Raw genomic sequence first — 11,060 nt, forward strand, 5'->3', positions numbered from 1 at the left:
CCAGCGCTCTCACACTGCTCCCCCCCACACCCAACGGTCTCACACTGCTCCCCCCCCACACCCAGCGCTCTCACACTGCTCCCCCCCCCACACCCAGCGCTCTCACACTGCTCCCCCCACACCCAGCGCTCTCACACTGCTCCCCTCACACCCAGCGCTCACACTGCTCCCCCCACACCCAGCGCTCTCACACTGCTCCCCCCCCACACCCAGCGCTCTCACACTGCTCCCCCCCCACACCCAGCGCTCTCACACTGCTTCCCCCCCCCACACCCAGCGCTCTCACACTGCTCCCCCCACACCCAGCGCTCTCACACTGCTCCCCTCACACCCAGCGCTCACACACTGCTCCCCCCCCACACCCAGCGCTCTCACACTGCTCCCCCCCCACACCCAGCGCTCTCACACTGCTCCCCCCCACACCCAGCGCTCTCACACTGCTCCCCCCACTCCCAGCACTCTCACACTGCTCCCCCCCCACACCCAGCGCTCTCACACTGCTCCCCCCACACCCAGCGCTCTCACACTGCTCACCCCCACACCCAGCGCTCTCACACTGCTCCCCCCCCCCCACACCCAGCGCTCTCACACTGCTCCCCCCACACCCAGCGCTCTTACAATGCTCCCCGCCACACCCAGCGCTCTTACACTGCTCCCCCCCACACCCAGCGCTCTTACACTGCTCCCCCCCCACACCCAGCGCTCTCACACTGCTCCCCCCCACACCCAGCGCTCTCACACTGCTCCCCCCCCACACCCAGCGCTCTCACACCGCTCCCCCTGCACCCAGCGCTCTCACACTGCTCCCCCCACTCCCAGCGCTCTCACACTGCTCCCCCCACACCCAGCGCTCTTACACTGCTCCCCCCCACACAAAGCGCTCTCAGACTGCTCCCCCCCACACCCAGCGCTCTCACACTGCTCCCCCCACTCCCAGCGCTCTCACACTGCTCCCCCCACACCCAGCGCTCTTACAATGCTCCCCCCCCACACCCAGCGCTCTCACACTGCTCCCCCCCACACCCAGCGCTCTCACACTGCTCCCCCCCCACACCCAGCGCTCTCACACTGCTCCCCCCGCACCCAGCGCTCTTACAATGCTCCCCGCCACACCCAGCGCTCTTACACTGCTCCCCCCCACACCCAGCGCTCTTACACTGCTCCCCCCCCACACCCAGCGCTCTCACACTGCTCCCCCCCACACCCAGCGCTCTCACACTGCTCCCCCCCCACACCCAGCGCTCTCACACCGCTCCCCCTGCACCCAGCGCTCTCACACTGCTCCCCCCACTCCCAGCGCTCTCACACTGCTCCCCCCACACCCAGCGCTCTTACACTGCTCCCCCCCACACAAAGCGCTCTCAGACTGCTCCCCCCCACACCCAGCGCTCTCACACTGCTCCCCCCACTCCCAGCGCTCTCACACTGCTCCCCCCACACCCAGCGCTCTTACAATGCTCCCCCCCACACCCAGCGCTCTCACACTGCTCCCCCCCACACCCAGCGCTCTCACACTGCTCCCCCCCCACACCCAGCGCTCTCACACTGCTCCCCCCGCACCCAGCGCTCTCACACTGCTCCCCCCACACCCAGCGCTCTTACAATGCTCCCCGCCACACCCAGCGCTCTCACACTGCTCCCCCCCACACCCAACGGTCTCACACTGCTCCCCCCCCACACCCAGCGCTCTCACACTGCTCCCCCCCCCACACCCAGCGCTCTCACACTGCTCCCCCCACACCCAGCGCTCTCACACTGCTCCCCTCACACCCAGCGCTCACACTGCCCCCCCCACACCCAGCGCTCTCACACTGCTCCCCCCCACACCCAGCGCTCTCACACTGCTCCCCCCCCACACCCAGCGCTCTCACACCGCTCCCCCTGCACCCAGCGCTCTCACACTGCTCCCCCCACTCCCAGCGCTCTCACACTGCTCCCCCCACACCCAGCGCTCTTACACTGCTCCCCCCCACACAAAGCGCTCTCAGACTGCTCCCCCCCACACCCAGCGCTCTCACACTGCTCCCCCCACTCCCAGCGCTCTCACACTGCTCCCCCCACACCCAGCGCTCTTACAATGCTCCCCCCCCCACACCCAGCGCTCTCACACTGCTCCCCCCCACACCCAGCGCTCTCACACTGCTCCCCCCCCACACCCAGCGCTCTCACACTGCTCCCCCCGCACCCAGCGCTCTCACACTGCTCCCCCCACACCCAGCGCTCTTACAATGCTCCCCGCCACACCCAGCGCTCTCACACTGCTCCCCCCCACACCCAACGGTCTCACACTGCTCCCCCCCCACACCCAGCGCTCTCACACTGCTCCCCCCCCCACACCCAGCGCTCTCACACTGCTCCCCCCACACCCAGCGCTCTCACACTGCTCCCCCCACACCCAGCGCTCTCACACTGCTCCCCTCACACCCAGCGCTCACACTGCTCCCCCCACACCCAGCGCTCTCACACTGCTCCCCCCCCACACCCAGCGCTCTCACACTGCTCCCCCCCCACACCCAGCGCTCTCACACTGCTTCCCCCCCCCACACCCAGCGCTCTCACACTGCTCCCCCCACACCCAGCGCTCTCACACTGCTCCCCTCACACCCAGCGCTCACACACTGCTCCCCCCCCACACCCAGCGCTCTCACACTGCTCCCCCCCCACACCCAGCGCTCTCACACTGCTCCCCCCCACACCCAGCGCTCTCACACTGCTCCCCCCACTCCCAGCACTCTCACACTGCTCCCCCCCCACACCCAGCGCTCTCACACTGCTCCCCCCACACCCAGCGCTCTCACACTGCTCACCCCCACACCCAGCGCTCTCACACTGCTCCCCCCCCCCCACACCCAGCGCTCTCACACTGCTCCCCCCACACCCAGCGCTCTTACAATGCTCCCCGCCACACCCAGCGCTCTTACACTGCTCCCCCCCACACCCAGCGCTCTTACACTGCTCCCCCCCCACACCCAGCGCTCTCACACTGCTCCCCCCCACACCCAGCGCTCTCACACTGCTCCCCCCCCACACCCAGCGCTCTCACACCGCTCCCCCTGCACCCAGCGCTCTCACACTGCTCCCCCCACTCCCAGCGCTCTCACACTGCTCCCCCCACACCCAGCGCTCTTACACTGCTCCCCCCCACACAAAGCGCTCTCAGACTGCTCCCCCCCACACCCAGCGCTCTCACACTGCTCCCCCCACTCCCAGCGCTCTCACACTGCTCCCCCCACACCCAGCGCTCTTACAATGCTCCCCCCCCACACCCAGCGCTCTCACACTGCTCCCCCCCACACCCAGCGCTCTCACACTGCTCCCCCCCCACACCCAGCGCTCTCACACTGCTCCCCCCGCACCCAGCGCTCTTACAATGCTCCCCGCCACACCCAGCGCTCTTACACTGCTCCCCCCCACACCCAGCGCTCTTACACTGCTCCCCCCCCACACCCAGCGCTCTCACACTGCTCCCCCCCACACCCAGCGCTCTCACACTGCTCCCCCCCCACACCCAGCGCTCTCACACCGCTCCCCCTGCACCCAGCGCTCTCACACTGCTCCCCCCACTCCCAGCGCTCTCACACTGCTCCCCCCACACCCAGCGCTCTTACACTGCTCCCCCCCACACAAAGCGCTCTCAGACTGCTCCCCCCCACACCCAGCGCTCTCACACTGCTCCCCCCACTCCCAGCGCTCTCACACTGCTCCCCCCACACCCAGCGCTCTTACAATGCTCCCCCCCACACCCAGCGCTCTCACACTGCTCCCCCCCACACCCAGCGCTCTCACACTGCTCCCCCCCCACACCCAGCGCTCTCACACTGCTCCCCCCGCACCCAGCGCTCTCACACTGCTCCCCCCACACCCAGCGCTCTTACAATGCTCCCCGCCACACCCAGCGCTCTCACACTGCTCCCCCCCACACCCAACGGTCTCACACTGCTCCCCCCCCACACCCAGCGCTCTCACACTGCTCCCCCCCCCACACCCAGCGCTCTCACACTGCTCCCCCCACACCCAGCGCTCTCACACTGCTCCCCTCACACCCAGCGCTCACACTGCTCCCCCCACACCCAGCGCTCTCACACTGCTCCCCCCCCCACACCCAGCGCTCTCACACTGCTCCCCCCCCACACCCAGCGCTCTCACACTGCTTCCCCCCCCCACACCCAGCGCTCTCACACTGCTCCCCCCACACCCAGCGCTCTCACACTGCTCCCCTCACACCCAGCGCTCACACACTGCTCCCCCCCCACACCCAGCGCTCTCACACTGCTCCCCCCCCACACCCAGCGCTCTCACACTGTTCCCCCCACACCCAGCGCTCTCACACTGCTCCCCCCACACCCAGCGCTCTCACACTGCTCCCCCCCCACACCCAGCGCTCTCACACTGCTCCCCCCCCACACCCAGCGCTCTCACACTGCTCCCCCCACACCCAGCGCTCTCACACTGCTCCCCCCCGCACCCAGCGCTCTTACACTGCTCCCCCCACACCCAGAGCTCTTACACTGCTCCCCCCCACACCCTGCGCTCTTACACTGCTCCCCCCCACACCCAGAGCTCTTACACTGCTCCCCTTCACACCCTGCGCTCTTACACTGCTCCCCCCCACACCCAGCGCTCTTACACTGCTCCCCCCACACCCAGCGCTCTTACACTGCTCCCCCCCCACCCAGCGCTCTTACACTGCTCCCCCCGCACCCAGCGCCCTTACACTGCTCACCCCACACCCAGAGCTCTTACACTGCTCCCCCCCCCCACACCCTGCGCTCTTACACTGCTCCTTTCCCACCCAACGCTCTTTATCTGCTCCCCCCACACTCGGCGCTCTTACACTGCTCACCACCACACCCAGCGCTCTTTCACTGCTCCCCCTGCACCCAGCGTTCTTACACTGCTCCCCCCACACCCAGAGCTCTTACACTGCTCCCTCCAATGCCCTGCACGCTTATACTGCTCCCCCCCAAGAACCAGCCACTTACACTGCTTCCCCCACACCCAGCGCTCTTACACTGCTCCCCCGCCATACCCAGCATTCTTATACTGCTCCCCCCACACCCAGCGCTCTTATACTGCTCCCTCCCACACCCAGCACTTTTACACTACTCCACCCCACACCCAGCACTTTTACACTGCTCCCCCAACACCCAGCGCTCTTACACTGCTCCCCTCGCACACAGCGTTCATACACTGCTTCCCCCACACCCAGCGCTCTTACACTGCTCTCCCCGCACCCAGCGCTCTTACACAGCTCCCCCCCACACCCAGCGCTCTTACACTGCTCCCCCCCACACCCAGCGCTCTCACACTGCTCCCCCCACACCCAGCGCTCTTACACTGCTCCCCCCACACCCAGAGCTCTTACACTGCTCCCCCCCACACCCTGCGCTCTTACACTGCTTCCCCCCACACCCAGCGCTCTTACACTGCTCCCCCCACACCCAGCGCTCTTACAATGATCCCCCCACCCAGCGCTCTTACACTGCTCCCCCCGCACCCAGCGCCCTTACACTGCTCACCCCACACCCAGAGCTCTTACACTGCTCCCCCCCACACCCAGCGCTCTCACACTGCTCCCCCCCACACCCAGCGCTCTCACACTGCTCCCCCCACACCCAGCGCTCTCACACTGCTCCCCCTGCACCCAGCGCTCTTACACTGCTCTCCCCGCACCCAGCGCTCTTACACTGCTCCCCCCACACCCAGAGCTCTTACACTGCTCCCCCCCACACCTTGCGCTCTTACACTGCTCCCCCCCACACCCAGCGCTCTCACACTGCTCCCCCCCCACACCCAGCGCTCTCACACTGCTCCCCCCACACCCAGCGCTCTTACACTGCTCTCCCCGCACCCAGCGCTCTTACACTGCTCCCCCCACACCCAGAGCTCTTACACTGCTCCCCTTCACACCCTGCGCTCTTACACTGCTCCCCCCCACACCCAGCGCTCTTACACTGCTCCCCCCACACCCAGCGCTCTTACACTGCTCCCCCCCCACCCAGCGCTCTTACACTGCTCCCCCCGCACCCAGCGCCCTTACACTGCTCACCCCACACCCAGAGCTCTTACACTGCTCCCCCCCCACACCCTGCGCTCTTACACTGCTCCTTTCCCACCCAACGCTCTTTATCTGCTCCCCTCACACTCGGCGCTCTTACACTGCAAACCACCACACCCAGCGCTCTTTCACTGCTCCCCCTGCACCCAGCGTTCTTACACTGCTCCCCCCACACCCAGAGCTCTTACACTGCTCCCTCCAATGCCCTGCACGCTTATACTGCTCCCCCCCAAGAACCAGCCACTTACACTGCTTCCCCCACACCCAGCGCTCTTACACTGCTCCCCCGCCATACCCAGCATTCTTATACTGCTCCCCCCACACCCAGCGCTCTTATACTGCTCCCTCCCACACCCAGCACTTTTACACTACTCCACCCCACACCCAGCACTTTTACACTGCTCCCCCAACACCCAGCGCTCTTACACTGCTCCCCTCGCACACAGCGTTCTTACACTGCTTCCCCCACACCCAGCGCTCTTACACTGCTCTCCCCGCACCCAGCGCTCTTACACTGCTCCCCCCCACACCCAGCGCTCTTACACTGCTCCCCCCCACACCCAGCGCTCTCACACTGCTCCCCCCACACCCAGCGCTCTTACACTGCTCCCCCCACACCCAGAGCTCTTACACTGCTCCCCCCCACACCCTGCGCTCTTACACTGCTTCCCCCCACACCCAGCGCTCTTACACTGCTCCCCCCACACCCAGTGCTCTTACAATGCTCCCCCCACCCAGCGCTCTTACACTGCTCCCCCCGCACCCAGCTCCCTTACACTGCTCACCCCACACCCAGAGCTCTTACACTGCTCCCTCCCACACCCAGCGCTCTTACACTACTCCACCCCACACCCAGCACTTTTACACTGCTCCCCCCAATACCCAGCGTTCTTATACTGCTCCCCTCGCACACAGCGTTCTTACACTGCTTCCCCCACACCCAGCGCTCTTACACTGCTCCCCCCCACACCCAGCGCTCTTACACTGCTCCCCCCCACACCCAGCGCTCTTACACTGCTCCCCCCCACACCCAGCGCTCTTACACTGCTCCCCCCCACACCCAGCGCTCTCACACTGCTCCCCCCCCACACCCAGCGCTCTCACACTGCTCCCCCCCACACCCAGCGCTCTCACACTGCTCCCCCCACACCCAGCGCTCTCACACTGCTCCCCCTGCACCCAGCGCTCTTACACTGCTCTCCCCGCACCCAGCGCTCTTACACTGCTCCCCCCACACCCAGAGCTCTTACACTGCTCCCCCCCACACCCTGCGCTCTTACACTGCTCCCCCCCACACCCAGAGCTCTTACACTGCTCCCCTTCACACCCTGCGCTCTTACACTGCTCCCCCCCACACCCAGCGCTCTTACACTGCTCCCCCCACACCCAGCGCTCTTACACTGCTCCCCCCCCCACCCAGCGCTCTTACACTGCTCCCCCCACACCCCAGAGCTCTTACACTGCTCCCCCCCACACCCTGCGCTCTTACACTGCTCCTTTCCCACCCAACGCTCTTTATCTGCTCCCCCACACTCGGCGCTCTTACACTGCTCACCACCACACCCAGCGCTCTTTCACTGCTCCCCTGCACCCAGCGTTCTTACACTGCTCCCCCCCCACCCAGCGCCCTTACACTGCTCACCCCACACCCAGAGCTCTTACACTGCTCCCCCCCCACACCCTGCGCTCTTACACTGCTCCTTTCCCACCCAACGCTCTTTATCTGCTCCCCCCACACTCGGCGCTCTTACACTGCTCACCACCACACCCAGCGCTCTTTCACTGCTCCCCCTGCACCCAGCGTTCTTACACTGCTCCCCCACACCCAGAGCTCTTACACTGCTCCCTCCAATGCCCTGCACGCTTATACTGCTCCCCCCCAAGAACCAGCCACTTACACTGCTTCCCCCACACCCAGCGCTCTTACACTGCTCCCCCGCCATACCCAGCATTCTTATACTGCTCCCCCCACACCCAGCGCTCTTACACTGCTCCCCCGCCATACCCAGCATTCTTATACTGCTCCCTCCCACACCCAGCACTTTTACACTGCTCCCCCAACACCCAGCGCTCTTATACTGCTCCCTCCCACACCCAGCACTTTTACACTGCTCCCCCCAACACCCAGCGCTCTTACACTGCTCCCCCCCAACACCCAGCGCTCTTACACTGCTCCCCCCCACACCCAGCGCTCTTACACTGCTCCCCTCGCACACAGCGCTCTCACACTGCTCCCCCCACACCCAGAGCTCTTACACTGCTCCCTCCAATGCCCTGCACGCTTATACTGCTCCCCCCCAAGAACCAGCCACTTACACTGCTTCCCCCACACCCAGCGCTCTTACACTGCTCCCCCGCCATACCCAGCATTCTTATACTGCTCCCCCCACACCCAGCGCTCTTATACTGCTCCTCCCACACCCAGCACTTTTACACTACTCCACCCCACACCCAGCACTTTTACACTGCTCCCCCAACACCCAGCGCTCTTACACTGCTCCCCCCCACACCCAGCGCTCTTACACTGCTCCCCCCCACACCCAGCGCTCTCACACTGCTCCCCCCACACACAGCACTCTTACACTGCTCCCCCCACACCCAGAGCTCTTACACTGCTCCCCCCCACACCCTGCGCTCTTACACTGCTTCCCCCCACACCCAGCGCTCTTACAATGCTCCCCCCACCCAGCGCTCTTACACTGCTCCCCCCGCACCCAGCGCCCTTACACTGCTCACCCCACACCCAGAGCTCTTACACTGCTCCCTCCCACACCCAGCGCTCCTACACTACTCCACCCCACACCCAGCACTTTTACACTGCTCCCCCCAATACCCAGCGCTCTTACACTGCTCCCCTCGCACACAGCGTTCTTACACTGCTTCCCCCACACCCAGCGGTCTTACACTGCTCTCCCCCGCACCCAGCGCTCTTACACTGCTCCCCCCCACACCCAGCGTTCTTATACTGCTCCCCTCGCACACAGCGTTCTTACACTGCTTCCCCCACACCCAGCGCTCTTACACTGCTCCCCCCCCACACCCAGCGCTCTTACACTGCTCCCCCCCACACCCAGCGCTCTTACACTGCTTCCCCCCACACCCAGCGCTCTTACACTGCTCCCCCCCACACCCAGCGCTCTTACACTGCTCCCCCCCACACCCAGCGCTCTTACACTGCTCCCCCCCACACCCAGCGCTCTTACACTTCTCTCCCCTACACCCAGCGCTCTTACACTGCTCCCCCCAACACTCAGCGCTCTTACACTGCTCCCTCCAATGCACAGCGCTCTTACACTGCTCCCCCACCACCCACCAGTCTTACACTGCTCCCCCAACACTCTTACACTGCTCCCCCCCCCACACCCAGCACTTTTACACTGCTCCTTTCACACCCAGCGCTCTTACACTGCTCCCCCCGCACCCAGCGCTCTTACACTCCTACGCCCCAACACCTAGCGCTCTAACACTGCCCCCCATTCCCAGCATTCTCACTGCTCTTCCCCCACACCCAGCGCTCTCACACTCACCCTCCCACACCCAGCCCTCTCACACTTTCCCCCCCCACCCATAGCACTCACACTGCTCCCCCCCCCACACCCAGCGCTCTTACACTCACCCTCCCACACCCAGCGCTCTCACACTTTTCCCCCCACACCCAGCGCTCTCACACTGCTCCCCGCACACCCAGCGCTCTCACACCCCTCCACACCCAGCGCTCTCACACTGCTCCCCCAACATCCAGTGCTCTCCCACTGCTCACCCCCCCACACCCAGCGTTCTCACACTCACCCTCCCACACCGCTCCCCCCACACCCAGCGCTCTTACACTGCTCCCCCCACACCCAGCGCTCTCACACTGCTCCCCCCACACCCAGCGCTCTCACACTGCTCCCCCCCGCACCCAGCGCTCTCACACTGCTCCCCCTTTCCCAGCGCTCTCACACTGCCCCCCCCCCACACCCAGCGCTCTCACACTGCTCCCCCCCCACACCCAGCAATCTCACACTGCTCCCCCCCACACCCAGCGCTCTCACACTGCTCTCCCCGCACCCAGCGCTCTCACACTGCTACCCCCACACACCAGCGCTCTCACACTGCTCCCCCCCACACCCAGCGCTCTCACACTGCTCCCCGCCACACCCAGCGCTCTCACACTGCTCCCCCCCCCCACACCCAGCGCTCTCACACTGCTCCCCCCCCACACCCAGCGCTCTTACACTGCTCCCCCCCCCCCACACCCAGGGCTCTTACACTGCTCCCCCCCCACACCCAGCGCTCTTACACTGCTCCCCCCCCCCACACCCAGCGCTGTTACACTGCTCCCACCCCACCCAGCGCTCTTTTCACTTTCAAACCCATGCTCCCCCCACACCCAACGCTCTTACACTACTCCCCCCCCCCACACCCAGCGCTCTTACACTGCTCCCCCCCACACCCAGCGCCCTTACACTGCTCCCCCCCCCCACACCCAGCGCTCTCACACTGCTCCCCCCCCCCACACCCAGCGCTCTTACACTGCTCCCCCCCCCCACACCCAGCACTCTTACACTGCCCCCCACACCCAGCGCTCTCACACTGCTCCCCCCACACCCAGCGCTCCTACACTGCTCCCCCCACACCCAGCGCTCTCACACTGCTCCCCCCACTCCCAGCGCTCTTATACTGCTCCCCCCACACCCAGCGCTCTTACACTGCCCCCCCCACTCCCAGCGCTCTTATACTGCTCCACCCCCCACATACCCAGCGCTCTCACACTGCTCCCCCCCCCCCACACCCAGCGCTCTTACACTGCTCCCCCCCCCCACACCCAGCACTCTTACACTGCCCCCCACACCCAGCGCTCTCACACTGCTCCCCCCACACCCAGCGCTCCTACACTGCTCCCCCCACACCCAGCGCTCTCACACTGCTCCCCCCACTCCCAGCGCTCTCACACTGCTCCCCCCACTCCCAGCGCTCTTATACTGCTCCCCCCACACCCAGCGCTCTTATACTGCTCCAC

Source organism: Ascaphus truei, chromosome 13 (genome assembly GCF_040206685.1).
Source record: "Ascaphus truei isolate aAscTru1 chromosome 13, aAscTru1.hap1, whole genome shotgun sequence".
In the NCBI taxonomy this organism is placed as follows: domain Eukaryota; kingdom Metazoa; phylum Chordata; class Amphibia; order Anura; family Ascaphidae; genus Ascaphus; species Ascaphus truei.